Source organism: Dermochelys coriacea, chromosome 28, assembly GCF_009764565.3.
Source record: "Dermochelys coriacea isolate rDerCor1 chromosome 28, rDerCor1.pri.v4, whole genome shotgun sequence".
Classification (NCBI taxonomy): domain Eukaryota; kingdom Metazoa; phylum Chordata; order Testudines; family Dermochelyidae; genus Dermochelys; species Dermochelys coriacea.
The window spans coordinates 3,831,701-3,858,494 of NC_050095.1; the positions used below are offsets into that span (position 1 = coordinate 3,831,701).

The 26,794-nt window shown below is 44.7% G+C and overlaps 1 protein-coding gene and 2 pseudogenes across 1 annotated transcript in view; 1 reads left to right on the plus strand and 2 right to left on the minus strand.

The window, feature by feature from the left end:
• LOC119849371 overlaps positions 1–26,794 on the minus strand; it is a 1,398,949-nt pseudogene that overhangs the window by 1,367,056 nt on the left and 5,099 nt on the right.
• The window catches only part of LOC119849376 (zinc finger protein 420-like), a 3,142,523-nt gene that overhangs the window by 1,161,819 nt on the left and 1,953,910 nt on the right, over positions 1–26,794 (plus strand). The window lies entirely within an intron of this gene.
• Positions 9,074–19,469, minus strand: LOC119849384 (annotated as a pseudogene).

Below are 26,794 nucleotides of genomic sequence, written 5' to 3' on the forward strand. Positions count from 1 at the left end.
GCCCACCCCTGCACAAATGAGGGATGAAAGAGCATGCCGAAGCTGGGATTGAACAAGGGACATCTAGATCTTCATTTCTAACGTGCCTCCCAGCTGAGCTACTTCAGTACCTGAGGGCTTCTTTTGGCCTGCTGCTTCTCACCTTGAAGGCTATTCCAATAAAACATATATCCAACCAACAGTGGCCAATGCAAGAGTGACCATCACTTGCTATTTTAACACTTGAAAATGTCATTGACCAGTGCTTGGCTCTCTCTAATGCTGTACTTCAGTTCATGAGGGAAAGGAGAGAAAAGTGATTTTGAACTAAAGGCCTACGGTTAACATTCTAAAGCTGTCTTTTACTCTAACGATATTTATATCGGTCCAACCTGTGGTGATGCCAGTTCGATTTCTAGATGTTAGTACATTTCAGATACTGTTTAAAATAAAAAGTTCTATATGCTAAAGGAAATGAATTTTTTATTTGCTTATATATGGGATGAATAAATACAGATTAACAGATCCTAGCATGCAAAGTTATTGTCTTATATGATACAGAAAATCATGCAACCAAATTGTGCATCAAAATCACAAAATGAGCTACAAATGCAATAAAAAATAAGTATTCAATGTTTAACATATGGAGTGGGGGTGGTGGGGGGCACGAAGATGCTTGTTGCCTGGGGTGCCATTTGGTCTAGGGGAAGTCCTGTCAGGGAGATTAGGAGTTAGTTTCCCATGCCTATTTTCAGGCTGTAATCTGTGGGCACCCGGCTCTGTGGGAGGGATCCCGGTAGCCCAGACTCACGGCTGGACCAGGCCCCTTATTTAGGTGGTGGCTGCATGGTTTACAGCACTCTGATGTCTCAGGACAATCTGTCTCTCCCAAAGCCTCAGATCTGTGTCCCCAGAAGGCTCCTGCACCGCCTCCTCTCCTTTCACATTTTATAGGAAGAAGCAGCATCAACGGTTAGGGATGACCATAGGACACTACATGGACATGCTTTCAGGAGGGTAAACCGAGCACCCAAGCAGAGGGGGGAATATAAGGCTTTTCTCATTACTTAGCCACGTGATATAGCTCAGAGGGTTCTTTTAAATGTCTCCCCTCCCACAACCTGGAAAGGGAAAGTATTCTTGGGTTCTAGGTTGATTTGAATGAGGAGCACTGGACCCTAGAAACCATTCACTGCCCTTTCCTAAGAAACCTTTATACACAGAATGGGGCTGAGATAAATGCTTACCTGGAATCAGGAGTTGTTCCCCTGGAATAGCAGCAGCATTGGGCAGCTGGAAATCTCACAAAGGAGCTGAAGCATTGATGGTTCAGTAATAGAGGTCCTAGGTACTACATGGGAAGTTTAGGTTTGTTTTCTGGACAATAGTAGTCTGAGTTTTATTGCCTCCAAATTTCAGTCGAAAAATTCAGACCCAAGTTGTGTGTGGTGGGGAGGTGATAGCGGTTTCTTTGGTTTTGATTTGGTTGTTCTCTTATTCTCATTTTAAAGCCCTTGAGCATTTTGATGGAAAAAAATGTTTGTACAACCCAAGGAAAAGTAAGAAAAGTTAAAAATCTGCATTGAAGGGAGGGGGTCTCTGTGTGCCAGGCAGGGTGGAGATTTTCATGAGGAGAGGATTAAGGGATACATGAGAGGCTTTTGCTGGAACACAGGGAACGTTTTGCAGTTCAATTTTCTAAAGGGAAATCTCCCACTTTCCCTGTGCTGATGCCAAGCTCAGACCCCACTGACACCCCTGTGATGAATGAGAATTTTCTGAACATTTTGTATGCATATTGTGTATACCTCAGTTTCCCCTATTGTTGCATGATTATCTAGGTCAGATGTCCAAACATTGTGGGGTGCGGTCCTGCCAGGGGAATGGAATAACATTCAGGGGGATGCAACTGGGCCCGGGTTTTTGACTGTTATAATTCTTGACTTCTGATTTGTGTCCTTATTCTTTTAGGTAGAGACTGTCCGGTTTGGCAGTTGGAGAACACTTAGTCCTCCCTGGTCACTCGATTACAGACATAAAAGTAGCAATACTACAACAAAAAACTTCAAAAACAGACTCCAATGAAAACTGTTGAATTGGAATTAATTTGTAAACTGGACACAATTAAATTAGGCCTTGAATAAGACCGGGAGTGGATGGGCATTACACTAAGTAAAACTATTTCCCCATACTTATTTTTGCCCCTACTGTTACTCACACCTTCTTGTCAACAGTCAGAAATGGTCCCATCGTAACCATCACTACAAAGGTTTTTTTTTTTCTCCTGCTGATAATAGCTCACTTTAACTGATCACTCTCGTTAAAGTGGATATGGCAACACCCATTGTTTCATGTTCTCTCTGTGTATAACATCTCTTCCTACTGTATTTTCCACTGCATGCATCCAATGAAGTGTGTTTTAGACCACGAAAGCTTATGCTCAAATAAATTTGTTAGTCTCTAAGGTGCCACAAGTCCTCCTCATTCTTTTTGCTGATACAGACTAACACGGCTTACCACTCTGAATCTGCCTAGCTGGATTTCCTGACAACCACAGCTGTCCAAGGAGCTGGCCAAGTTCTTCCCCTAGGTCCTTGGCAGGGGCAGTTGTCAGTTCCGACCTCATGAGTATAGCAGGACTCTGCCCTACCTCTCACGTGGAGGGACTACAGCTGATTCCCTGATGAGGAAAGCTGTGATTTTTGACACCAAGTGTATTCTATTAAAAAACAATTAGTACAATTAAAACCCACAGCAGGCCCAGGTCAGCTGACTCGGGCTTGCCCGGCTCAGGGTCCAGGGGCTTCTTCAGGCTGGAGCCCGACCACTGGGATCCTTCCCCCGCTAGGTTCAGTGGCCTATACTGAAGCTGAGTTCATAAATGGGGCGTGTACCACTGGGTGCTGCCACGGACAGACACTTCCTAGCAGGAGAACACACCCAGGTAATGGTGACATACTGTAAAAAATATCGGATGACAGAAAGGCATGCCGGGGCTCTGTATGTATCATCTCACAATGATTGCGGATTCAACATGCTCAGGTTAGACAGAAAGATTATTTTTTATTGTGAGCCTGGAAATAGCCTCTGGTGTGAAAGTCAGAGGTGGATAATTTCTAGCTCATGCACCCTTATCACTAATGGAGTAAAGGAACGTAACAACCAATGAAGCTCTTAACATGTCATTGCATCCTCAGCCCTTGTCCCCGTGACAGGATCTCAAGGACCGACAGAAATGTTACTCAGGGTCAGGAGGAGAGAGGAAAGCACTTTCTCTTAAGTATTTCCCCAGTCTGGTGTGCAAGGCAGCAGAGGTGCTTTAGGGCATTTTCTGTCACTGATTTTTTTCATGTTGGTGTGGGAGGAAAGACTAAGGGTATGTCTACACTACAAAATTAGGTCAATTTTATTGAAGTCAATTTTTTAGAATTCAGTTTATATAGTCAACTGCGTATGTCCACACTAAGCGCATTAAGTCAGAGGCGTGCATCCTCACTACCATGGCTAGCAGCGACTTAAGGAGCGGTGCACTGTGGGTAGCTATCCCACAGTTCCCGCAGTCTCTGCCGCCCATTGGAATTCTGGGTTAAGCTCCCAATGCCTGATGGGGCAAAAACATTGTCACGGGGGGTTTTGGGTACTTTTCATCAGTCGCCCCTCCCTCCGTGAAAGCAAGGGCAGACAAATATTTCACGCCTTTTTCCTGGGTTACCCATGCAGATGCCATGCCATGGCACGCATGGAGTCTGCTTAGCTCACCATCACTGCTGCTGTTGTGGGCAAGTCTACTGTGGGGCTGCTATGATCTAAGTAGTCAATGCAAACATTGACATTTTGTTATCAAGGATAGGGAAATGTGCAAGCCTTTTTAGATTTTAGGTGCAATGTATTCCTGACCTTTGTCACTGGTGAAGAAGTCTTGCAGGGCTACATTCCAGTCCAGTCGGCTCTGTAACTCCCCGTAGCACTTCTGTGGTTGACACGTGTAACAGCTCCAGGGCTCTTGCTTTTTTGCCTTGGCCGAGGTACCTTGCCCTACCAGGACCTCCAAGCATTTGACACAGAAGCACCTGCAGCAGCTGGCATTGCTACACAGCAGCAGCTCTTGGGTGCCTTCACAGCAGACGGTGCAGTAGAACTGCTAGCTATCCTTGTCCATGGTGTATGGCTCTACTGCTTCAGCTCTGCTCTTTTGTGAGCTGGAGGCTTCTGCCTCAGGCTGCTCTCCCAGCCAGCAGCACCACACGGTCGCTCCTACCCCAGCCTACCCCTTGCTCCCATGGCTCATGAAGCCTGGACAGTAGTAAGAAGCAGTTCAACTATAGGCTGAGCAAGTGCAGAAAGGTGGTAGAATGTGCCTTTGGACGTTTAAAAGTGCACTGGCGCTGTTGGTCAGACCTCAGTGCAACCAACATTCCCATTGTTATTGCTGCTTGCTGTGTGCTCCATTATATCTGAGAGAGTAAGCAGGGGGACATTTATGGCAGGATGGGAGGTTGAGGCAAATCTCCTGGTGTCCAGTTTTGAGCAGCCAGACACCAGGGCAATTAGAAGAGCACAGCAAGGCATGCTGCGCATCACAGAGGCTTTGAAAACCAGTTTCATGATTGGCTAGGCTTCGGTGTGACAGTTGTGTGCGTTTCTCCTCGATGCAAACCCACCCCTTTTGTTGATTTTAATTCCCTGTAAGCCAACCACCCTTCCCCCTTCAAAAGGGGGAGCCTCCCCACCAGCACCCCCCCCCCCAAGTTCTTGGGCACCTGGGTGAGGAGGCTATGGAACATGGGGAGGAAGGTAGGCGGTTATACAGTGGATGCAGCGGGGGTGGGGGGGCGTCTGTGCTCGTTGGCTTTTCTGCAGCTCCAACAGATGCATCATCATCTCCATTTGCTTCTCCAAGAGATGCTTCATCATGTCCATTTGCTCCCCCATTAGCCTCAGCATCACATCCTGCCTCCGCTCTTCCTGCTCACTTAAATCTTTCCTAGTCTCTGCCACTGAATGCCTCCACGCATTAAGCTGTGTGTATCAGTGCAAGAGTACTGCATGAGCTTGGAAAACATGTCATCGTGAGTGCATTTTTTTCCACCTTTTAATCTGCGATAACCTCAGGGACAGAGATGATAGCGGGAGTGTAGAAACATTCATGCTCTATGAGTCTAGGGGGACTGTATGGTAACCTGTTCTGCTGAGTTCGCCAAGCTGACCAAACAGGAAATGAAATTCAAAAGTTCCCAGGGCTTTTCCTGTGTAGCTGGCTAGTGCATCGGAGTTCAAAGTGCTGTCCAGAGCAGTCACAAGGGAGCACTCTGGGATAACTCCCAGAGGCCAATACCGTCGATTCGTGTCCGCAGTACCCCACATTCGACCCAGCAAGGTCGATTTCACCACTACTCCCCTTGGTGGGGAGGAGTACAGAATTCGATTTTAAGAGTCCTTTCGGTTGACGGAATGGGATTGGTTGTGTGGACACAATCATTTTTAAATTGACCTAAGGCAACAAAATTCGACCTAACCCTGTAGTTGGCCTTAGACCTGACAACTTTTTGAACCTGTGAATGTTAAGAAACCAAGTGATGAGTTAACAATAATGCTGTTGCACAGGATTTGACTGGAGCTAGAAAACAATTGGGTGAATAGAATGATCTGATTTATATTCAACCTTGGAAGGCAAAAGATTGTTACATCAGTCAGAACAGCCTGGTTTGTTTTGTTTGTTTTATTGTTTGGTTGTTTTCCCTGATAAATTGCAGAGGGTTCAGAGAAGAGCCATAGGAATGATTAAAGACTTGAGCAGGGAGAGAAGTTGAAAAACAAACCAAGCCTTTCCTGCTCCGACCGGCTGTGGCTGGTGAAGACATTTTCCTTCTCTACTCCAGGGTCTCTCTTCTGCCAGATTCTCAGAAAGTCAGGTCACCCTGCAGACTATGGCAGAGCAGTTTGGTAAGAGGCTGCAGGACTCACCACATAAGAGCGCAGCTGCTATATCACCTTGACTGATCCTGGGCCAAATCCTGCAGCCCGGGCAGCTCAGCATAACCACCCACTGATGGCAATGATAATTGAGACTTTGTAACTAGCTGCTGGTACCTAAGGTCTCAGATATGAATTAAAGTGGTGGCAAACACAGCTTTGAAGGATATAAATGAAAGAGCAAAGCTGGCCATCTGGAGAACTGCTGCAGTCCCATAACAGCTGGAAGGGAGAAGAGGAAAAACTCCCTAAAGTGCTGGGAGCAGCACCGAGAAAAGGAAGTTTGTCAGTGAGATCAGTAGCAATAAATACAAAATGAAGGAGTGCTTTCTCCTGTGTAATGCCATGTTTGAATTGTGTTACTTTCCTATGAGATAAAGCTTTAAAATATCCTAGTCTAATTTCAGGGTGGGTCTGTAACCATAATTGGTCACTGTGGGAAGTGGGACTTTCAAAATTCCCAAGGAATTTAAGGGGTGGGGTTCATGGTTGGTCACCTGAGGGCAGTGCAGTAGAGTTCAAATCGATGACCAGAGAGGTGAGAACAGGGATTGTGGGACATCTCCCAGAGGCCAATTGCAGTTCTGTAATCGACCAGGGTGTCTACACTGGCATCGAGGCGCTGTAGCCCCGGGGCAGAAAGCTATAGTTTTCATACAGTATTGCAACTGCGGAGTTTCTGCACAGCAAGTGGCTTGGCAGTGTGTACAACTCAGAAGTTACACTGCAGAAAGCTGCTTTACTGTGCAGAAACTTGCCAGTGTAGACAAGGCCACAGATGGCTTACACATAAGAATGCAAGACGGTCATACTGGGTCAGACCAATAGTCCATCCAGTCCAGTGTGCTATATGAGAGTGACCAGTGCCAGATGTGTCAGAAGGAATAAACGGAAGAGGCTTGTTGACCTGCAAGGTGAGGGTCTTTCACCCTTACTTTAACTTCATTGTTGTCGATTTCTACTTATCCTGTCTACCACACCTCCCCCAAGGTCTCTGGGCAAATCAGGTGTGAACGACTCCTTTGACACAGATATATCCCAATACACCTGAATTGAGGCAGACTTTGGGCCAATGTCAGTTTGGAAAACGCCTGCTTAACCCAGCAGGTTTCTCAAAATAACAGTTGCTGTGAACCGCATGTAGTGTGGATGGCTGAACATCAAAGATACCACACATGAAAGAAACACAAGGCCAGTTCTGAGGGAGTTTCCAGAGCCAGGCCTGAAGGTTAAACAGCTGTGCTCAAAAGGAAAAGGGGCATCAGCACCTATTAAAATAACTGGTTGCAAAAACAAAACAAAAATTAAATTAAAAAAACAAACCAAAAAAACAACCTGGAAAAGCTACCATCACACATCCATCACCATTTTAGATTTTGATATCTCCTGCTGAATGTGATATCTTTGCTTTGCGAGAAGGAACTTGGGGAACTCTCTAGCTGCTACCCTCTAATTCAGTAAAAGGTTACACATCTTGCCACAAATAATTTTTCTCTTAAAAGATGATTTATTTTTAAATTTATCAAAAAATTCCATTTTAAATAGAAATCATTACAATCTATACTGGGTCTCTATTCTCATACATGCTATTTCTCTCATATATTCCCCCACTCCAATTCCTTTGAAGTGAGGTTTTAATTTCAGAATTAGCTACCATTTCCTATAGAGTAGGAGGGTACAGGAAGAGAACTAGAAGAAAACCTGAATCATAGAATATCACGGTTGGAAGGGATCTCAGGAGATCATTTAGTCCAACCCCCTGCTCAAAGCAGGACCAACCCCAACTAAATCATCCCAGCCAGGACTTTGTCAAGCCTGACCTTAAAAACCCCAAAGGAAGGAGATTAAACCACCTCCCTAGGTAATGCATTCCAGTGCTTCACCACCCTCCTAGTGAAAAAGTTTTTCCTAATATCCAACCAAAACCTTCCCCACTGCAACTTGACACATTACTCCTTGTTCTGTCATGTGCTACCACTGAGAAGAGTCTAGATCCATCCTCTTTGGAACCCGCTTTCATCTTGAAAGCGGCTATCAAATCCCCCCTCATTCTTCTCTTCTGCAGACTAAATAATCCAAGTTCCCTCAGCCTCTCTTGATAAATCATGTGCTCCAGCTCCCTAATAATTTTTGTTGCCCTCTGCTGGACTCTTCCAACTATTCCACATCCTTCTTGTAGTGTGGAGCCCAAAACTGGACACAGTACTCCAGATGAGGCCTCAGCAATGCCGAGTAGAAGGGAACGATCACGTCCCTCGATCTGCTGGCAATGCTCCTGCTTACACAGCCCAAAACGCCATTAGCCTTCTTGGCAACGAGGGCACATTTTTGACTCATATCCAGCTTCTCGTCCACTGTAACCCCTAGGTCATTTTCTGCAGAACTGCTGCCGAGCATTCGGTCCCTAGTCTGTAGCAGTGCAAGGGTTTCTTCCGTTCTAAGTGCAGGACTCTGCACTTGTCCTTGTTGAACCTCATCAGATTTCTTTTGGCCCAATCCTCTAATTTGTCTAGGTCTCTCTGTATCCTATCCCTACCCTCCAGTGTATCTACCACTCCCAGTTTAGTGTCATCTACAAACTTGCTGAGAGTGCAATCCACGCCATCCTCCAGATCATTAATGAAGATATTGAACAAAACCGGCCCCAGGTTTTGTCAGTATAATCGTGATGCTCAGGATTTGTTTAGACTAGGAAAAGCAATGGAGTTTAGGTCAGGTCAAGGGGAAAGCTAGTGCCAGCCACTGGACCTGGGCTACATCTGCACTACAACTATAATTGTCTTTTTACACCAAAATCATTCACTTGAGCAGCCAACGCCACGTACAGTCCTAGTGGATGTAGGGCACAGGTAGTTTTTCCTCAGTGTAGCTTGTTGGAATCAAACCTCTTCCCCCACCTGAAGCTGATGAACATTCCTGCCTGGAGGGACACCCACTCCTACAACTCAAAAGCAAAGGAGCTGATAGAAAAGATCACAGGATTGAGCCCAAAAAAGGGTGAGCTGCAAAAGGCAGAAGCAGGCAACTCATCTGGGGAAACTGAAAGACCACGGTGAAGATGGTGCAAAGATCGCTACGTGGGAATTAACAAATGTGATTTAAAAATAAAAAAAACCTGTGCCCAGCCCTAGTCAAGGCATTTATTACAGTTCCCTCTCATGTGGATTTTCTGATGTGTGATAAGCTTTGAACTATAACTAAAGCTTTTCCCACACTCAGAGCATGTGTAGGGTGTCTCTCCTGTGTGGATTCGCTGATGTGAGATGAGGGCCGAACTACGAATGAAGCGTTTCCCACACTCAGAGCATCCATAAGGTTTCTCACCTGTGTGGATTCTCCTATGTTTGATAAGATTTGAACTCTGATTGAAGCTCTTCCCACACTCAGAGCATGTGTAGTGTTTCTCTCCTGTATGGATTCTACAATGTGATAAGGTGCGAGTGCTGATTAAAGCTTTTCCCACACTCAGAGCACGTGTAGGGCGTCTCTCCTGTGTGGATTCGCTGATGTGTGATAAGGTGTGAGCTCCAATTGAAGCGTTTCCCACACACAGAGCATCCATAAGGTTTCTCACCCGTGTGGATTCTCATATGTATGATAAGGTCAGAGCTCTGATTGAAGCTTTTCCCGCACTCAGAGCACATGTAGGGCGTCTCTCCAGTGTGGATTCTCCTATGTTTGGTAAGGTTTGAGCTCTGATTGAAGCTTTTCCCACACTCAGAGCATTTATAGTTTCTCTCTTGTGTGGATTCTACAATGTGTGATAAGGTGTGAGTGCTGATTAAAGCTTTTCCCACACTCAGAGCACGTGTAGGGCGTCTCTCCCGTGTGGATCCGCTGGTGTGTGATAAGGTGTGAGCTCCGATTGAAGCGTTTCCCACACTCAGAGCATCCATAAGGTTTCTCACCCGTGTGGATTCTCTGATGTGTGATAAGGTCAGAGCTCTGATTGAAGCATTTCCCGCACTCAGAGCACATGTAGGGCGTCTCTCCAGTGTGGATTCTCCAATGCATGATAAGGGCTAAGCGCCGACTGAAGCTTTTCCCACACTGAGAGCATGTGTAGGGTCTCTCTCCTCTCTGGAATCTCTGATGTATGAAAAGGTCTGAGCTCCCATTGAAGCTTTTCCCACCCTGATGCAATGAGTAGTGTGTCTCTTCAAAGTTCATTCTCTCGCATGTAATAAGGTCTGAGTGGCTCCTCAAGTTTTCCTCTGGCTTGTGCTGACTCTCACAAGCTTTTGCTTTTTCTGGGAGTGCACAACTCCCGGAATCATTCCCTTTGGATCTTCCTGATAATGTCCCATGTGGTTCTACTTGCTCAGCATCTTCCTGCTGGGGTTTCTCCTCCTCATTCTCACTCACCATCCCATCATCTGATGGGTTACAGCGAGAATCCTGACATAGGTCACTCCCTGTATCAGAGAGAAAGGAAATCTCAGAGAGAGGAATGGAAAAAGGGATGAACAAATGAAAATATGTGCAGGAGAGATCAAAGCTATCAGGAGCTGATTATCCCCAAACCTTTCCCCAGAGGAGAGAGGAAGGGATCAGTTTTGCTCCAGATCTCAAGAGAACACTCAGGGAAAAGTGAGATCAGGGAGGGACCTGCTGTCAGTCAGGGTAGGTGGGAAGCCATGAGTGACATCTGTCTAATAATTCCACATGTGCAGGGAACAATCCTGAACTTAGAGAGCTCACAACGTCTTTGTAGGGCATCCCAAATGTTTCCTATATTCATGGACAGTTTCTGAGCTGGTTTAACCAATTCCCTACCTGTGCAGGCAGCTCTTGAGAACACTTCTTTGTCAGAGCCCTGGAGGTCTGGGACCCACAGCTCTTCCCCTTGTTCCAGCTGCAAGATCACATCAGGTTTGGAAACTGGAAACCCTGCTCATGGCAAAGAAAACAAGGGAGGTCAGTAGAATTTGTGGGATACTTGTCAAAAAGAGTATTTCATGGTTTTAAGCCCAGCTCATTTTTAAGCAGTAACATCCCAAGGCCAACTTCCTTGGCTCAAAGTGGCAGGAGAGTTATTATTATAAATAAAAGGACCAACTAATACTGGGTCCCCATTGTGCTAGGCAAAGTACATACACAGAATACTAGATGGCCCATGCCCTGAAGAATTTACAATCTAAATAGACAAGACAGACACAGAATGGTGGAAGGGGTAGAACCCACTGTTAGCATATAGATATTCAGGCCTGCCTGTAAAGCCTGTACTTTAAGAACTTAGGTGTATTTTTATCACTTAGCTAGTTACAGGGGTATAAAATCAAAGAATCAAAATCACAGTCCACTTGTGTATGGGCCTTCTCTCACTCGGATAGTCCGAGGGCTTGTTCTTAGGCTAAGGCCTTTGGCTAAGCAGCAGGGGCAGCCATAAGCTGGGAAGTGTCTGGTCACATCGTCACATCCCAAACCAGTTACACTGTAATAAGGTGGTATTGGGCTGTTAGGAAAATGATCCTGCCCAGATAGTGCCCATCGCCACCAGATAAAGAAACAGATCTTAAGATGGTTAAAGAAAACTTAGTTTGATAGCCTACTGTCTGGCAAGAAATCGCTTCTCAATGGTTGTGCTTGTGAAACCGCATTTCTGTATTGTTTTATCTTTATGGCTCCCACTTTTTTATTGTTAATTTGTCTGGTTCTCTAATTGTTTGTCTGCTGTATAATTAATTTTGCTAGGTGTAAGTAATTAGGGTAGTGGGATATCATTGGTTAGAGAATTATGTTACAATATGTTAGAATTGGTTAGTTAAATTTCAGTAAAATGATTAGTTAAGATGTAGCTGAAAATATTATTATATAAACTAGGGTCAACAGGAAGTGGAGGGGAAACTGGAATCATGCTTGCAAAGGGGGGGGAACGGGAATGGAGAACAGGGACACAGGCAAGGGGGACACAGAGCTAGGAAGGAGGATGTGGGATAAATGATCTATGGTGTCACAGCTGGGAACAGAACACTGAGGAACAGACTATATTGGAGTATAGAGAGAAGCCAGACTGGTGTGAAGTGCTTCGGAATATGCCTGCCTGGAAATTAACCCCAATAAACATCGCATTGTCTGCGCTTTAGATTTCTGGTCTTTTGCTGCTTCCTGTCTGTGTGACAAGAACCAGGAAAGTGGGAGAGTGAAGGGAAGCCCTCTAATAAAATTGACATGACCGGATAACCAAGAGGTAAGCTTTTAAGTAAGGTTTTAGTACACTTTGGAAACGATCAGGGATTCCCATGAGGACTGATGAGGGGGCGATGGTATATAGGCATTTAGAGCCTTTTCTTGTTTTATATCTTTTCCCCATAAGGCAGACTGTCATGGATCCATAGGATCTGTGCAATGCTCTGGATTTTAAACAGTCCTTGGGAGGTGCCCCTTGAGTATGCTAGATCCCCAAGGGGTCCCACTCTTCCACAAGGATAGGCCATGTAGCTTCAACACCTGAGACTGAGCCTCTGACTTCAACACTCCTATTTTAACCTGTTTCAGCCAGCAGGTCCAGCTGAACTACATTCCTCTTCAGAGACTGTTCCTCATTCATGCTGCAATGCACCTCAGCAAGTTTTTGCTCAGACACTGGGCAGACTTTTAAAACATAGCAGGGTTTATTAGTCAACTGAAACACAGCATTGGAGAGTCCTTAGATTAGGACAGAGAAGCAAAGATAACAATATAGTCCATACTGGCCAAGGCCATTGAGCTATGCTGCTGTTGAAAACAGTTTGGTTTCCTTTCAACGTGCCTGTCCATTTGTCTTCGCTCCGATAGAGCTCCCTGCATCTGCGAGCCCAGTTCTTCCTGCTCCCAAAAACAGGAGTCCATGTACGCTTCACTCAGCCAAGAAGAGATCCTCCCATGGACAGGTGAAATTATTCCCTTGTCTCTGTCGGGTATTCCATTGATGTAGGTTGGTCCCAGCCCATCCTTAATGGCCCATTCATATCATCCCATGACAGCTACGTGATAAAACACTTCATGTCTCCTGCTCTCTCTAATCATAGCAATACCAATCACAGAGGGAAACTGAGGAGTGTATTGGCATCATACATGTATTACCAAAATTCCCACCTCTATCACAGACACACTGCTCACAGCCCTTGGAGAGAAACCAAAGCACAGGAACAGGATGTCAGTCCAGTGAACACAGTGGAGGACAAGTTGTAATCCTCAAACCCTGGTCAAAAAGGAGAGGCATGTGGGTCCCTACCCATAGAGCTGGCTAGAGGTCTGATACCTGAGAGGGCATCCTTGAGCAGACCATGGAGGCAAGTCAAAGGCTTAGCTACCCCAAAACTGTGACATCGCAAAAGCACATTTTGGGGAATTAGGAAATCTAGCGACTCAGTTTAATGGGAGGGAGATGTGTAATGTAGAAAAGGCTGGGGAATTAAACACTAAAATTCAGATGCAACTGCCTCTAATTCTTCCGGAAAAGGAGAAGGTAAGAAACAAGAACTGGGCCACACAACTTCAGGAGGGACAGGCTCAGGGATCCAAGGAGCCTGGAGGGAAGACAGCTTGTGGCTACTGCAGATGGGGAGAGGAGGACAAGGCTCTCCCCAAATTCACTTCTGTTGACCCCGACCTGATTTTATGATCTATGACCCAGTCTCAGGTCTTGGGGGTAATTTTATACCTTTTATACCTTGCTAGAAGTAAAATGACATTATCAGAATATTGCTTATTAGCTTGGAATATGCATGGAGGGGCAAGGAGGTGAACATAAATAAATGGGTTATTAAGCTTACCACAGTTAAGGGCCTGTTATATTAGGTTGAGACTTTGTCGGAGTAGTTATGCTAAAGTATGGGATTTACCTGAATATGCCTAAGGAGAGAATCCCAGGTCAGATATTTTGCACCCTCATTTTGAAAGACTAACGAGTAACCACAAACAGGTGCAATAAGCCACAGGATTCTGAAAGAAGGAAGTTTGGCATGGGCTTTAGCAATTAGGTTACTATGCAGTATCTCAGCACATTCATATATTGGAATTATTAATAAATAAGTGATTTAAATCATGAGTATTAATGCCTGATACTTAATGATGGACTTCCCAAAGGCCACATATGGGTTGGGGCAGCTATTGACATTATTGTAACCAGAGTAAAGGAGCAGATAAGGTATTTAGCTGTACTATTACCATTAGGAAGCAGATAAAATACCTCTCCTAGTAACCATTTTTTCATTTTGTCAGGTCCCAAAGACAGTGTAAACTGAATCAGGACCTCCCTTCTCATGGGCTCCCTTGCCCACCGATCCTTGTTTCCAATGGTGTCCATAACTTGCAAGTATGCAGTGTGCAAGATCCTCTTTCCTACACTTATCTTAGTCTAACCGTTACATGCATTGATCCTTGCCTATGATTTCAATTATAACTGTCTGTATTAAATCAAGTTCTGTGTGTTTCACCAAATTTCATCTTCTCAATTAACTCTGAGTAGCAATGTACAAGGGCAAGTTGTACCCAAATACGTAATCTTATAGGTGTAAAAATTGTTCGGGCTACACTACCACCCTGTGACATCATCAACGAAGTACCCATTTGTGCTGGGTAGTGGCCCTGCTATGGGAAGGAGGAATGCAGCAAGGACTCAGAATCAGAGGCTGGGGTCGCTGTGCATAAAGATGGGGAGGTTATATGGGGGAAGGGGGTAATGAGTGGGAGAGGGAGGTCAAGAGTTAAAATAATAATATTTGGGGAAAATATGTATAATGAAGTGAAACTGAACCAAAATAAAACTGGAGTGCAGGCTCTAAAGCAACAAGGCCTGGGTAGGGATTTGGGGCTAAACGTCTAAATCTGTGGGGGATCCCAGATCCCCAAACTTCTTCGGCCTCCCACCGACCCACCCAGCCTACTTCCTGGGTGCCTTCCTCCACACTCCCCTCCCCTTCTTCCCATTACTCTCAGCTGGCACCACCTCCCGGCACCTTGGGAGCTTCTTCTGTTCCCTCCTCGTCTCTCACTACCTCATCCCTCTCTACCACTTCTTAGCTCTAATCCTGCGCACACCCTCCCCATGTCCTGGCACCCCCTATCTGTTTCCCCCCCTTCTCCTCCCTTTCTACGACTCTGTTCTCCCTTCATCCATGGGCTCCTGAATGGCAACATTCTATGTTCTCCTATCAAAAAAGGAGCTCATCTGACTGTCACAGAAGTCACACACGAGTCATACACCTATTTATTCAATTTAGAATTCTACAGGTGGCATATTTTCCTCTTAAAGTGAGGAAAAGGCATGAAAGCTCTGGTTATTAATGTATCCAATAAGGTTACATTAAATACAATTTTTAAATGACTGACTGCACCAAAAAGGCACATGTCCAGAAATTATTCTAGTGGATGGGAGATAAAGCAAAAAAAGGGGGGCAAGGAAACTTTCAAAGCTTGTATGATGAATAAAAGTATAAAGTTATTACTACTCAGGTTCTTTAGAGACCCCCACAGCTTCTACTAACAGGAGGGGGGAGGGATAGCTCAGTGGTTTGAGCAGTGGCCTGCTAAACCCAGGGTTGTGAGTTCAATCCTTAAGGGGGCCATTTAGGGATCCAGGGCAAAAATTGGGGATTGGTCCTGCTTTGAGCAGGGAGTAGGACTAGATGACCTCCTGAGGTCCCTTCCAACCCTGATATTCTATGATTCTAAGGGACAGGACTCCTTACCCAGCAAGACCACCGTCTCATAGTTCTCCTGCATGACATCCCTGTAGAGGGCTCTCTGAGCGGGGTCCAGCAGAGCCAACTCTTCCTTGGTGAAATACACAGCCACCTCCTCAAACGACACCGGCCCCTGAAAGAGCAAGAGTCCAACCCTCAGTACCGGCTGCCACATCACAACCCCACTATTCACGTAACAGCAGCACCAGGTAAATGGAAGCTCCAGGATGCACATGTTAACAGAGTCCCACCCCACTTTGCTTAGAGCAACCAGAAGGCACCAGAGGGTAGAAAGAGAATCTTTGTGTCCCCCAGCTGACAGATGGAGGTAGGGTCTTCACAGTTATCACATACCAATTTTCCAGAATTCTGGCTAGTAGGTAAGGAAAGCTATCAGAAATCAATGACTAATCAGTGAAAATAAAAAGGAAGTTTTTTAAAAGCACATTAAGTACAAAATTAATCCGAACAATGGTAGTGGTAAATTACTAGACGGAAATGGCAGAAGTATCAAAAATAATGCAGAAGAGGTAAAAGTGTTCAACAAATATATCTATCCTGGATTTGGAGAAAAGAGATGATGTACTCATTTCATAAGATATTGACGATGACACTCTTTCCATTCCAACAAGAACTCATGAGAACATTAAACAGCAGCTATTAAATGTGATATGGCTGTGAAAAAAAGCTAATGCGGTCTTGGAATGCATCCGGCAAGGTATTTCCAATAGAGATAAGGAGGTCCTAGTACCGTTATACAAGGCACTGGTGAGACCTCACCTGGAATACTGTGTGCAGTTCTGGTCTCCCATGTTTAAGAAGGATGAATTCAAACTTGGAACAGGTACAGAGAAGGGCTACTAGGATGATCCGAGGAATGGAAAACCTGTCTTATGAAAGGAGACTCAAGGAGCTTGGCTTGTTTAGCCTAACTAAAAGAAGGTTGAGGGGAGATATGATTGATATCTATAAATATATCAGAGGAATAAATACCATGGAGAGAGAAGAATTATTTAAGCTCAGTACCAATGTGGACACAAGAACAAATGGATATAAACTGGCCATCGTGAAGTTGAGACTTGAAATTAGACAAAGGTTTCTAACCATCAGAGGAGTGAAGTTCTGGAACAGCCTTCCAAGGGAAGCAGTGGGGGCAAATGACATATCTGGCTTCAAGACAAAGCTTGATAAGTTTATGGAGAAGATGATATGATAGGATAGCCTAATTTTGGCAATTAATTGATCTTTGACTACTAGCGGTAGATATGCCCAATGGCCTGTGATGGATGTTAGATGGGGTGGGATCTGAGTTACTAGAGAGAATTCTTTCCTGGTGTCTGGCTGGTGAGTCTTGCCCACATGCTTAGGGTTTAGCTGTACCGCCATATTTGGGGTCGGGAAGGAATTTTCCCCCAGGGCAGATTGGCGGAGGCCCTGGGGGTTTTTCGCCTTCCTCTGCAGCGTGGGGCATGGGTCACTTGGTGAAGGATTCTCTGCACCTTGAAGTCTTTAAACCACGATTTGAGGACTTCAGTAGCTCAGACATAAGTTAGGGGTTTGTTACAGGAGTTGGTGGGTGAGATTCCATGACCTGCGTTGAGCAGGAGGTCAGACTAGATGATCATAATGGTCCCTTCTGACCTTAAAATCTATGATTCTATGAAAGTCAGATTCTATGAAAGTCAGACATGTTTAAATCAGTATGTCCATTTAACTTCTATCCAAGAGTTTTAAAAGACCTGGTAGAGGAGCCTGCTGGTCTGTTAATGTTGATTTTAATTAGGACTTGGTACACTGGCAAAATTCCAGAAGCCTGGAATAAAACTAATACTGTGCCAATACTTAAGCGTAAAAGAGATGACCCAGCTAATTACAAGAGTGTCAGTCTGACATCAATACTGGCCAAGAGAATGGAGCAGCCGATACTGGATTTCATTAATAAAGAATTAAAGGAGGGTAATATAATTAGTACCTATTAACAGAGGTTTAGAGAAAATAGATCCTATCAAACTAACTGGATATCCTTATTGGATGAGATCAAAAAGTTTGGTTGCAGCTAAATTGTTGATGTAATATACATAGACTTCTGTAAGGCGTATGACTTGGTTCAGCACAATATTTTGACGAAAAAACTAGAACGATACAAAATAAACATGGCATATATTAAATAGATTAAAAACGCTGATTGTAAATGGGGAACCATGGTCGAGTGGATTTATTTCTAGCGGGTTCCTGCAAAGATTGGTTCTTGACCCTGTGCCATTTAACATTCTTATCAATGACCTAGAAGAGAAGATAAAATCTTCACTGATAAAGTTTGCAGTTGCCACAAAGACTGGGGGTGGTGGTAACTAATGAAGTGTCAGTAGATTCAGGCTCCATCACTGGCAATCTGGGAAGTTTTCCCAGCTCTGGCTGGAGGGTTATTTCCTGTTCCACAAAGAGGGGGAGTTCCATTCCCAACTCCTGTGCCTTGAAATTAGGCCCTATCTGACATTACATCCCATATTCAGCATAGTGGTATGATTATAATATGATTAGGACATAATTATGATGCATTTTGTGCAAGATGAGTCATGTGTGATATCATTGAAAAGGTATGATTTGCTGAATATGATTATCCTATTTGTGTGCATGGATCATGTTTGTATCTGAAGTTATGGATACTGACTATATCTGTATTTCCAATGTGCTTACTCTGGGTAACACCCACAACTAGCCTTTCAGGTACAACAATGAAGAAGCCAGACAATGCTGATGGCTCCTCAACAAAGACAATGGACTGTGGAAGAGCTTAGCCTTCCTGTGAATGTTTCAGCCAGCCTATGAGTCATGGCTACTATGACTCAGCAGGGCATGTGTACAGACCACATGACACTGAACTCCATTTTGGTGTCTGTACTTTTCCACAAACTGGACTGAGTTTGGAATAAAAGGCTCCCACCATATAGAAAAGCTACATAAGGTGGAGTGTGACATCATCTCTTGGCCTCATTCCCCACACAAGAGAACTCCTGGAAACACCTGAGGATCAAAGACTGAACTGGGGGAAGTGCTGGTCTCAGGGTAAAGGGATTTCTAGCTTGTGTATCGAAACTTGGTGGACTGTTTGTATGATCAGTCAGCGTGAGAAATTGCTAATTCAAATTCTATCCATCTAATATGTTAGGCTTAGTTTGCATTTTTGATTATTTGCTAAGTAATCTTCTTCGATTTGTTTGCTATCATTTAGAATCTACCTTTCTGTCATTAATAAACTTGTTTTATGCTTTATCCCTGTGCACTGTAAGATGGTATAATTCTGGATTTATACTACAGCAGGTGTGCGAGGTTGGGGAGCTGGGAAATTGGCTGTTGTCTTCTATCTGTCCTCGGGTGGCTTAGATAAAGCACTCTGGTAGCTTAGTTGAGTGTACGACGCCACCAGCTGTTGGGTGATAAGAGGGCCTGGAGAGGCTGGCTGAATCTCCAGCAAAGCGAGAAGGGCCAGCCCACCTTGAGGGTTAGAGGGCACAGCAGTTCCCAGAAGCCCCCCAGATTGCACCCCGGGGGTGACAACCCGTCACATCCTAGATTACACAAGTCTCAGCAGGTTTGTCACATCCTGTCCCCTCCCTTTCTCCACCCTAGATATTTCCTACCTCCCATCAGCTCTAGCAGCTCCAACCCTCCTATGCATTTACTGGTCCTCTCCCTCCAAGCAGAACCCACCACCAGCTCCCTGATAATCCCTTACCTGAGCCAGCTCCATTGCAGCCATTTCCTTCTCCCTGGGTGGATGGGATGAACTGGAGCAAAACCTGGACATTATTTTGTAGCCTGCCAGGGTGAGAAGGATAACGTGAGAGAATTCAGATGGGGCTCTTTTCCATTCAACAAGCCGATTCCCCCTAGGATTTTCCCCTGCTAAAGGACATTTTAGGTTCTGTCACACTGTGAAGCATAGAGTGACCTTATTGCAGTACAGGCCTAGCACCCTCCCACCAGGATGAAACCCTCCCAGTAACAGAGTCTCTCCATTACATTTATAAAGTGTGTGGATGATACCAAGCTGGGAGAGGTTGCAAGTGCTTTGGAGGATAGGATTAAAATTCAAAATGATCTGGACAAATTGGAGAAATGGTCTGAAGTAAATAGGATGAAATTCAATAAGGACAAATGCAAAATACTCCAATTAGGAAGGAACAATCAGTTGCACACATACAAAATGGGAAATGACTGCCTAGGAAGGAGTACTGCAGAAAGGGATCTGGGGGTCATGGTGTATCACAAGTTAAATAGGAGTCAACAGTGTAATGCTGTTGCAAAAAAGCAAACGTCATTCTGGGATGTATTAGCCGGAGTATTGTAAGCAAGACACGAGAAGTAATTCATCCACTCTACTCTGCGCTGATTAGGCCTCAGCTGGAGTACTATGTCCAGTTCTGGGCACCACATTTCAGGAAAGATGTGGACATATTGGAGAAAATCCAGAGAAGAACAACAAAAATGATTAAAGATCTAGAAAACATTACCTATGAGGGAAGACTGAAAAAATTGGGTTTGTTTAGTCTGGAGAAGAAAAGACAGAGAGGACATGATCACAGTTTTCAAGTACATAAAAGGCTGTTACAAGGAGGAGGGAGAAAATTTGTTCTTCTTAACCTCTGAGGATAGGATAAGAAGCAATGAGCTTAAATTGCAGCAAGGGTGGTTTAGGCTGGATATTAGGAAAAACTTTCTAACGGTGAGAGTGGTTATGCATTGGAATAAACTGCCTAGGGAGGTTATGGAATCGTCATCATTGGGGATTTTTTAAGAGCAGACTGAACAAACACCTGTCAGGGATGGTCTAGATAATACTTAGTTCTGCCTTGAGTACAGGGGACTGGACTAGATGACCTTTCAGGGTCCCTTCCAATTCTATGAACCAAAGGCCAGAGAAGAGAAGAATTAAAGGAGTCACTTTGGGGGATTCTCCCTGTCATTGTCCTAAGGCAACCGTTTCAGGTTTACCCTTGTTTGCTGACAGTCGGCTCTTTCACTGTTTCACCTGGTACCCCGAGAGAGGAAGAAAGTGCCCCGAGGTCTCAGCCAGAAGATTGAGCTCTGACACACCAGAAGGATAAATAGCAGGGGGAGGGGGCAACTGGACTCAGAGAGGTGCACCCCAGAAGGCCTGAGGCCCAGCAGTTTGGCATCAGTTTGATGGACTCGATAGCCTCTCAATGGGGGCTACCAGCAGTGTGGCACATGGCGTAGATACGAGGTGGCCTGGGAAACAGGAAGCGGGGCAGCATCCCAGACAGCACACCATGAAGGAAAATGGAGAGGGGACGAGAGGCTCTGCAGTGAGCTCAGCACCCGTCCTGAAGGCCACTGGTAGAAAGTTGTCCTCTCCCTGGTCTACAGGGGTCAGATAGTGACACAGAGATCCCTTGGCAAAAGGGTCACTTGGTCTTTGCCAGCAGCTCTCACCGGAGACCTGACAAATCCATCACAGCAAACACATCCCTTGGAGGATGATTGTGCGAGGTGTCTACAGAGAGCTCATAACTGGTCAAGATCATAGTGACTGAGAGATCAATGTATGGGTCACGTGTAAGGAAGAAAGAATTTATACTGAAAATCTACTTTAGAGACTTGGAATAGAAAATCAATCACTGAGAGGTAATGGGGCCCCGGGGATTGGCCCATCCGCCAAAGAGGAGTTATCACTCCTCACTAGTCAGCTGGCAAGGTAACACAAGGCTCAAGTGACCAGCCCTGCTCCATCCCAAACCATCAATGGAAAACCATCGGGGCACCACCAAACAACAGAAATTGTGGTGGGGAGGGAGCTTAAGGTAACACAAATTTAATCATCCAAAATATGAATTGTTTAAAGGTACATGTTACACATGGATGGGGTGGAAGGACAGGCCAGAGTGTATAGGGGAGGGGGGCCAGTTTGGAGAAGGGATAGACTGGGAAGAGCTAGGGCTAGACCAGGGGTAGGAGGCCCAGCTGGAAGTAGCAGTGAGGGGCCCGGCTCAGTGTGTACCTCAGGCTAGATCACCAAGGTGGCATGCGCCATACCCTACACTGCTGCCTGTAATACGTGAGTGCAGCAGCCTAGGACAGGAGACAGCTACTGGCTTCCCCAGAGCTAAGAGAGGGCTGGAGGAGATGGACAAGAAAGGGAGGCGGAACAGGAAACTGTGGTAGGAGGAGATGGAGGAGAGAGAGACATTTGAAAGCATGACCATTATTCCCATTCCACTGTAACAAAAAGTTCAGCAGAGGGGAACAGCATTTCAGAATCACCCATTAAAAATCCTTCTCTTTGATATCCTCTGACCAACATGGCTACAACAACTCTTTCCTCTTTGTACCTCTCCCCCTCTCAACTCCCCCTCAGCTGAGACTGTCCCATGTGATGGGAAAATAAGGGTTCAGTCCTGGAACTGGATTGGGTCTTGCCAGCACTAACGGGTGTGAAAGCCTGTATGTGTTAATGACAGCAGCAGCTCTGGGACTCGGAGACATAGTACAAAATAAGAGACTCACCAGAAATCTGAAACGGCCACTTCATAACTCATAAAAAGAAAAGGGGTACTTGTGGCACCAAGGTGCCACAAGTACTCCTTTCTTGTTGCAAATACAGACTACACGGCTGCTACTCTGAAACCTTTCATACTCATAGAATCTTATTATCTATTGACGTATGGGAATTACCAATAAAAGAAACAACCCAGTGAAGTTGCTACCCTGGAGGAAAGGGCTCATGTGTCTTTACAAATTGATATAATCTAATTTGGAACTTTACAGAGTAAAATGCCTTAGTCGTAGCCTTACGGTGATTTGCTTGGTGTCACAATAGGGCAGAATTAAGGTGGGGTGCCTTAGCTCTGAATTTCCATCCCCTAGCATATTGCAATTGCTATTAAGTGGGTTTGGCAAAATTCATTTTCTCTATTTCTTTTTTTAAATTTCAGTTGATATCAATATTTATTTTAAGGCCGTTTTCAATGTTTACAACTTCAACGTTCAGAGTTGTGGGAAGTTATGGGGGTCGTCAGACAACAATTATGTAATTACAGTAAATGTTGAGATTCAAAAAGCCAAATCTTTATAACTGTTCAAACACAAATTGTCAGTGTCACATGCAAAACATACAGTATAAATATCCTTAAATCAAACTCTACTTTCTCCAGTGGTTAGATGGAGGCTACCAGGGTTGAAAACATGGGCCCTACAGAGTGTGGGGAGCAAACTCCCTCTCAGCCTCTCCTCTCTCCCACCTCCTAGAGTCAGTAACTCTGATAAATCCTTCCCTGAAATCCATAGAGCCCAAGTATGTGAGAGAGTGATTAACGCAGGTGCCTTGGGGGCTGCAGCACCAACCCCTTGCCTGGATGAGGAGGATGAAGAACTGTAGTAGAAATGGGTTAGGTTGGGAGCGGGCACAGCTGATGTGGGACTGGGAACCAAGTTGACCAAGAGGCCAGAACTCATGGGGGGGTTGGGACAAGAAGTCACAGGACTGGGTAGAGGCACTTCTGTGTATTTTCCCATTTACAATCCTTCCATGTATTTAATTTAGAAACTTTTCATTCACAATTAAACACATTGGAGACAAGCTGTATTGATGCATTTTCACCTACAGTGGCACAGTTTTAAATGGGTGCTTATTCAGATGCATATGCAACACAAATCAGTCAATAACTGGTGTGCTTTCATTAATTAACTTGACTGTGTACAGTGCATCGCTTTTAAAAAAAAGATGTTATGAGGGAGTGTTAAAATTTCAGGCATTAAGAAATGGAATTCGGCGTCAGTTCATTTCTCATGTGTTTATCTCAATTTTAATTTCAGTTTTGAATCAGTATTAATACCATGTTGTTTTAATAGCATTAGAGTCTATTTGTATAATTGTTTGCAACATTTCATTGGATATTGTGAACCTGCAGTCTTAACCTTTTATTTTGAGATTACTAAATACAATCTAGCGCACCACGCCTGAAAGACTGTCAGGCCTGGCTGGTGACATGCTCCCTAGAGAGTAAAAACCTGATGAGCCCTTTCACCCTAAAAAGCGCTTTTGGATCTTAGAATGGGTAAACCAATGTCAGTCAGAAAATGCTATAGGTAACCAGGTAAATTACAGCATACCTTCACTAGGCATAGTTCTACCAGCTATGTGCCAAAATTCAAATGGTTCCGTTTCTTTCATTCAGATTTACAATTATTAGATCCCATTTAAAAACTGGAACGGAAATAACCAAAGCAAGTTAAAAAGAGAGTGGCATCGGACACAGGCGGGGGTAAAACAATAAAGGGAAAGAACTAACTATGCAAAAAGGAACATCCCAAACTATCAGAGCCTGAGACCCCCATCTAACTGAATCCACCCAGCCAGGCATATAAAGCTGGGCCCCTGAAAAATCATCAATCCCGTCTGGCAGTGAATGCTGCTTGTTCCAGATGGAGGAATGGCATGTGAATCTGGTCTGCTAACATGCTGCTTTGGTACGGAAGGCATCATGGCCACAGGGAGCAGAGACATGGACTCCTACAAAACAAAATCCCAGCTACATCTCCAACATCCCTTCCCCTCCCCAGTCTGCCATCCCCTCCCCCACCTCCACATGGCCATTCTCAGCCTACTGCTAACAGCTCCTTCCAGCCTTCAGCACTATAATAAATAAAACATGGCGTTACAAAGGTAGCTCATGCCAGAGAAACCTGATCTCCTTCTGTGAGAAGGTTTCAGAGTAGCAGCCGTGTTAGTCTGTATTCGCAAAAAGAAAAGCAGTACTTGTGGCACCTTAGAGACTAACAAATTTATTAGAGCATAAGCTTCGTGAGCTACAGCTCACTTCATCGGATGCATTTGGTGGAAAAAATGGTTTTTTTTCCACCAAATGCATCCGATGAAGTGAGCTGTAGCTCACGAAAGCTTATGCTCTAATAAATTTGTTAGTCTCTAAGGTGCCACAAGTACTGCTTTTCTTTCTGTGAGAAGGTAACTAATTTTTTGGACAAAGGAAATGCAGTAGCTCTTATCTATCTGGATGTCAGTAAGGCATTTGATACAGTTCCACATGGGAAACTATTTGTTACATTAGAAAGAATGAGGAGTGCCTGTGGCACCTTAGAGACTAATAAATTTATTTTGTGGGCTAAAACCCACTTCATTGGATGCATGCAGTGGAAAATACAGTAGGAAGATAGATAGATACACACACACACACACAGAGAACATGAAAAAAGGGTTGGTTCCATACCCACTATAACAAGAGTGATCAGTTTAAGGTGAACTATTCTCAGCAGGAGGAAAAAAAAAAAACACTTTCGTAGTGATAATCAGGATGGTCCATTTCAGCAGTTATATTGGAGAGATGGGATTAATATGAGAACTGAAAGGTCGATAAAGAATTTGTTACAGGGAGACTTAATGGTGAGTTGTCAGGCTAGAGGGAGGTTACTAGCAGAATTCTCAGAGATCGGTCTTGGGACCAATCTTATTCAACTTTTTTATTAGTGACCGTGGCACAAAGAGTGGGAGTGTGACACAAAGCTGGGAGGGATTGCCAATATGGAGGAGGACAGGAATATCATCCAAGAAGATATGCATGACTTTAAGAGATGGAGTAATAGAAATGGAATGAAAATTAATAGTGCAAAATTATTCACTTAGGGACTAACGACAAGAATTTTTGCAATAAGCTGGTGACTTATCAGTTGGAAGTGACAGAGGAGGAGAAAGACCTTGATGTGTTGGTTGATCACAGGATAATTGTGAGCTGCCAATGTGATGTGACCATGGAATAGGTTAATGCAGTCCTAGGATGCATCAGGTGAGGTATTTCAAATAGACACAGGGAAGGGTTAGTTCTATTATACAAAGCCCTGATGAGACCTCATCTGAAATACTGTGGGCCATTCTGTTTCTCCATGTTTAAGAAGGATGAATTCAAAGTGGAACAGGTGCAGAGAAGGGCTACTAGTATGATCTGAGGAATGGAAAATCTGCCTTACGAGAGGAGACTCAAAGAGCTTGGCTTGTTTAGCCAAACCAAAAGAAGGCTGAGGGGAGATATAATTACTCTCTATAAATACATCAGAAGGAAAAATACCAGGGAAAGAGAGGAGTTATTTAGGTTAAGCACCAATGGTGGCACTAGAACAAATGGATATTGGCCATTAATAAGTTTAGGCTTGAAATTAGGCGAAGGTTTCTAACCATCAGAGCGAAGTTGTGGAACAGCCTCCCAAGCGAAGCAGTGGGGGAAAAAAACCTAACTGGCTTCAAGACTGAGTCGATACCTTTCTGGAGCGATTAGTATGATGGAACTGCCTACAATGGCATGTAGTCAATCTGCAACTGCTAGCAGCAAATATCTCCAAAGGCCGGTGATGGGACACTTGATGGGGAGGGCTCTGAGTTACTATGGAGAATTCTTTCCCAGCTGTCTGGCTGCTGAGTCTTGCCCATATGCTCAGGGTCTAATGGATTGCTGTATTTCGAGATGGGAAGGAATTTTGCCCAGACTCAGAATGGCAGAGACCCTGGGGTGGGTTTTTTGCCTTCCTCTGCAGCACGGAGCATGGCATGGGTCATTTGCAGGTTTAAACTAATGGAAATGGTGGGCTTTTTGTAACTTGAAGTCTTTAAATAATGATTTGAGGACTTCATTAACTCAGCCAGAGTTTAGGGGTCTATTACATGAGTCAGTGAGTGAGGTTCTATGGCCTGCGATGTGCAGGTCAGACTAGATGATCATGATGGTCTCTTCTGACAGTTAAAGTCTGTGAGTCTATAAACTGTGCCTTGCATTGCAGACACCGATGGAAATTATGTTCCCAACGTGCTGTGCATGGCAGAGAACATGACTGAGATCAGCACCCCCATTGTGCTGGGCACTGCACAGACAGAGAGGGACAGTCCTTACCCCAAAGAGATCACAATCCAAACAGACAATGGGTAGGAGGAAAACAGAAAGGGGCTGTGACTTTCCCAAGGTCAACAAGCAGGTCAGTGACAGAGCCAGGAACAGACCCCGGTAACCCCAGAGACCCATCACCCGCAGCTTGGAAAGTTCCCCAGACCCCATCGTATTAGGCTGCAGGAAGAGGTGGTTTGTGCATGGATGCACAGGCTGTCTTGGCAGGGTAGCTCAGCTGTAGTTCCTGCACACAGCTGGGGTGTG